Genomic DNA, 4,814 nt, shown 5'->3' with positions numbered 1-4,814 from the left:
GGCTACCAAAAAGTGATGCAATTGAGAAGCAAACTATTATTTTATGCATACATTGTTATAAAATAATGACTAGAATTTTGACTGATCATATTATACCAGGACATATCAGATTTTTTGGAATTTTATATAATTTCTAGAACACCTATTAATAATATATACTATGTAAATATAATCTAAGAAGAACATTACTTTTTATTTGACAATGTTTCCTACAGAAGTTAATATCAAGTAAGCCTAAATAAACTGAGATTTCTCTTTCATAAGGAGAAAGAGCAAATCTTTTGTGATCTTCTAAGGGCCCTCCAGAAAATCCCAAAGTTAGTTTGTGGTCAAAAAGACTTCATTCAGAATTTGATTTGGGGAAGTTTGTTAAAAATGTCAAAAGATTAGAAATAGTTCATCAAATAGGAGCATAAGTCACTATGAAATAATACTTAGTTATCCATTCACCAAAGTGACAACTGAAAGATTTCAAAGGCAAATATACAAAGTTAAGTAGCTGTAAAAAACAAAACCAAAATAAACAACAACAACAAAAAAACCTTAGCTTTTAAAACTGAAAAGACTCTGTTTTCCTAATTAATCAAAGATATGACAAAGACAATTTGGAATAAGGGAAATATTTCCCATGACAAAGAATCCCTGTTTCCTAGGCAGGTTACATTAAAGGTAAAGAAAAACCTTTATAATATTTTATTAAAAACAGACCAATAATCTAAGAAATTTTGTGATTTTAACAGAGAGAAAATTAAACTCTAATTTTTTATTTTAAAAATCCCTGTATAAATCTATTCAATTTAGCCAGCTATAACCTCACAACATAAAATTTCTTTTCCACAAACCTTTTGCATCTTTTTATATCCATTTAGGTTTTGTCTTCTTTTTCCTTTTTTATTCTGAAAAAAAGTTTATTTTAGACATTATTCTTTCTCCTTAACAAAACTACATCCTATATTCCTCACATACTTCTCAAATAAAAATACATCCCACTATAGATCAACTATACTTCAGTTTTTAAAAATTCCAAGTTCATGCCTCATAATAAAGATTACTTTGATGTTTCCTACTCCTAGAATCAACAAAATCTTCACTATCATATTGATTTCTTCCAATCAATGTGAGAGAGAGCAATGTCAGTTTTCCTTTGAATCAAAGTGAAAAAATGCACGGGCAGAATAGTTTAACAAATAATGTTCATGTGCTGTTGGCTGTCAAAGAGTTAGAGGGAAAGATAAAACCAGCCACCAGCTCTTCTTCCTTGCAACACACTAATCCACCAGCTCAGGTAGTTTTGTGTCCTATCCACTTGTGCAGTAACTACTGCTTGTATCCATGCCATGCAAACATAGTTTATTATTTTCAGGATGTAACACACACCTCTACATCCTTAGCAAGGAAATGGAAGAGCCAGTCTCATAATGAATGAGCAATTTGACACTTGGAAGGAATTTATATACTCGAGTTTAGACAATGAGTTTAATTTCCTCATGCCAGATATTCAGGGGCTTTATGGACAATGGATAGAATGTGTGTTGACAGAATTAAAGGCTATGTGACTGTGACAAAATTAAGAATATCTCAATTCTACTGTGTTTTGGAATTTGAAGGGAGAAGAAAAGTATGTAGAAAAAATACGCAAACACTTACTGAAAACTGTTTGCTCTTTTTTTTTATTCAAATATTTTATGGAGTTGTTTTCTATGAGGAAATGGAATAAACCTGTACTGATTTTTAAAATCTGATTTTCTTCCCTTACTTTGTATACAAAGTTGTTTTCTTTCATTCTTCATTGTTTGTAGTAGCTCTAATTTTACACATTGTTTATAAATTTTAACTATAAGTCTGAGTGAACTCTGGGAGTTGGTGATGGACAGGGAGGCCTGGCGTGCTTCGGTTCATAGGGTTGCAAAGAGTAGGACACGACTGATCGACTGAACTGAACTGAACTGAACTGAATCTTTAACTTCCCGGGGAAAATTAGGAAGCAGGCAGTAGTGAGCTATTTATCACATATTTAGCATCTCATAGTAAAATAGCAAATTTATAAAAACATAATTATGTAAATTTCTATTTTTAGAACTATGCTTTTCATAGTACAATTTTAATGCGGTTTTAATGTGACAAAAGACATATTTATTAATAGACTCAAATATCATTTATCTCTGTAAAAATTAAGAAAAGTAAATAAATTTAAATTTATGTTCAGTGATCAATGTCTCAGTATACTATCTTATTTGGAAATGAACTAGATATAAATATTAATTATTTAACCTAGTATAAACTTTTATCTTATTTACATTTATTTAAATTACTTGTTTTTAACAATTATGCTTAGATTAGACATCAAACAGCTAGCCATCATCTAAAGTTATTTTGTAACATAAAGATAGCATGAGCTTATTTGATAAGTAAACAAAGGTAGAAAAAATTATATGCTTGCATTACATTTAATAATGACAATTCCAAAAAATGTTTGTTTTTATTAAACCAACAAACTTAAACTAGCTTTTTTTCATCAAGGATTTTTCTGATCATGTGGACTTGAAAACAATTGGGTTACAGAGAGATGTTGTGGGGAGGGAGGTGGGAGGGGGGTTCATGTTTGGGAACGCATGTAAGAATTAATTTTAAAATTTAAAAAAAATAAAAAATTAAAATAAAAAAAAGAAAACAATTGGGTTAGAGTTACTATTTCAGAAAAGTTTTAGGAATACTTAATTTATATAAGCACTTATTTCTCTTTAAGCCAACTAAATAGAATTCTTTTAAAAATATCATATATACATGGGAATTCCCTGGTGGTTCAGTGATTAGAACTTGGCACTTTCACTGCTGAGGGCCCAGGTTCAATCCCTGGTCAGGGAACTAAGATCCCATTAGTCACATGGTACAGCCAAAAAAAATCATAAATACATAATACACGTGCATATATGGATATACCTAAACAAGTAGGTACAGAGATATACAGATACAGATACAGGTACAGATACAGGTACAGATACAGAGATATTATAGTTTTCATTTTTAAATTTTAACTATGTCTCAAGTATAATAATACAAAATGCAAAAGAATCTGAATCCAAACTGTTTCTGGCCAACAGACTAAGTTAAGGTTAAGATTACCTGTTCAGATGGCCAAAAATTTTTTTTAACTATAAACTGTGTGTGTGTGTGTGCGCGCGTGCACATGTGCATTATAAAAATTCTTTAAGAAAAGCTATTTTTGGAGTCAGTTGGTCTCTTAGAAACTTTTACCGATCAAAGAGTATTTTCCATTGTCTCTGAGAAGTTTGTAATCCTCTTTTCAAGGGCACCTCTTAAAGTAGACTATGTTATCTAAGTTAAATTTCCCCAAAGCGGCCATGATAATTCCAAATTATTCTTTGTAAAGTTCACTCATTTTGCCAGAAGCGCACAAGATTTTGGCCCATAGTGGTTATACATACAAGAAGCGGGAGTCTTTAATCGGGGAGGAGAATGAGATTTAGACCAAGTGGAATCTATCTCTGCCTTTAGATTCCCTGAAACAATCCATGAGGAGCTCAGTAATCCTACTGCTGCCTAAATTCCAGGGAATCACAGGTTCTCCCCTTACAGACAGAAGGGTGACTTACCAAGAAGCTAGAATACAGAATACAGGTATGCATGATAAAGCTGTAGAGTTCAACACGCAAAGAGAGCAGCACTCAGGCTGACTGCAAGGTCGGTGAGAAAGCACTGAGCTCCTTGGGTCCTGTGGGTACCAGCACGCAGTTGCTCGCTGGCTTCAGAGTTGTTGAAGGTCTTATTTGGATCCCACTTCTGATGCCAGAAAACTGTCAAAAATCCAGAAATAACACAATTAAGATTCTCTGGTGGCTCAGTGGTAAAGAATCCACCTGCCAATGCAGGAGGTATGGGTTTGATCCCTGGGTCAGGAAGATCCCCTGGAGGAGAAAATGGCTACCCACTCCAGTATTCTTGCCTGGAAAATGCTATGGAGAGAGGAGCCTGGAGGGCTACAGTCCATGGGATCACAAAGAGTCAGACATGACTGAGCATACATGTACACGCATAACATAATTAAAACCACCAAATCAACAAAGAGTATTTAATAAGAGTTTGTTGTGCACATAAAAACAGTTTGGGGGCTTCCCTGGTGGCTCAGTTGTAAAAGAAAAAAAAAATCCGCCTGCCAATATAGGGGACACAGGTTCAACCCCGATCCAGACAGATTCCACATGCTGTGGAGCAACTAAGCCGATGCTCGACAGCTATTGAGCCTGCACTCTAGAGCCCACGTGCTGCAAATACTGAAGCTTGTGTGCCCTAGGGCCCATGCTCTGCAACAATAGAGAATGAGAACCCCACGCATCACAACTAGAGAGTAGCCCCTGCTTCCCGCAACTAGACAAAAGCCTGCACAGCAACAAAGACCCAGCACAGCCAAAAATAAATAATTTTTTTAAATAAAATAAAAACAGTTTGGGACTGGAGACTTCTAAATTCAAAGATGGATATGAAGCTCGGGGGCATTAAATTACAGCAGGGCTTATAAAGTGAAAATGAGAAAGTTATTAATGCTTACAATGACTGGTTATTACAAGGTGGGGAGGTCAAGGTGGCAGGGGATTGGTTAAAGACAATAACTCAAGTTTCTTTTATGATTGTCACAGGCATTTATAAGAAATGACCTAGGTTAAGTTTCACTTACTTTCATAAAATAAGCTAGATTTAATGGCAACCCACTCCAGTACTCTTGCCTGGAAAATTCCATGGGCGGAGGAGCCTGGTAGGCTGCAGTCCATGGGGTCACTAGGAGTCGGACACGACTG

At 34.8% G+C, this 4,814-nt stretch overlaps 1 non-coding gene across 1 annotated transcript; it reads left to right on the top strand.

The window, feature by feature from the left end:
• The first annotated feature begins 2,792 nt into the window (after positions 1 to 2,792).
• On the top strand, positions 2,793 to 2,865 carry TRNAE-UUC. Its single transcript has one exon. It is a non-coding gene; the product is annotated as a tRNA-Glu (tRNA).
• The last annotated feature ends 1,949 nt before the right edge of the window (positions 2,866 to 4,814 follow it).

Source organism: Capra hircus (genome assembly GCF_001704415.2).
Source record: "Capra hircus breed San Clemente chromosome X unlocalized genomic scaffold, ASM170441v1, whole genome shotgun sequence".
Taxonomy (NCBI): domain Eukaryota; kingdom Metazoa; phylum Chordata; class Mammalia; order Artiodactyla; family Bovidae; genus Capra; species Capra hircus.
The sequence above is the reverse complement of the archived record's forward strand: the minus strand, read 5'-3'. Positions and strand labels throughout refer to the sequence as shown.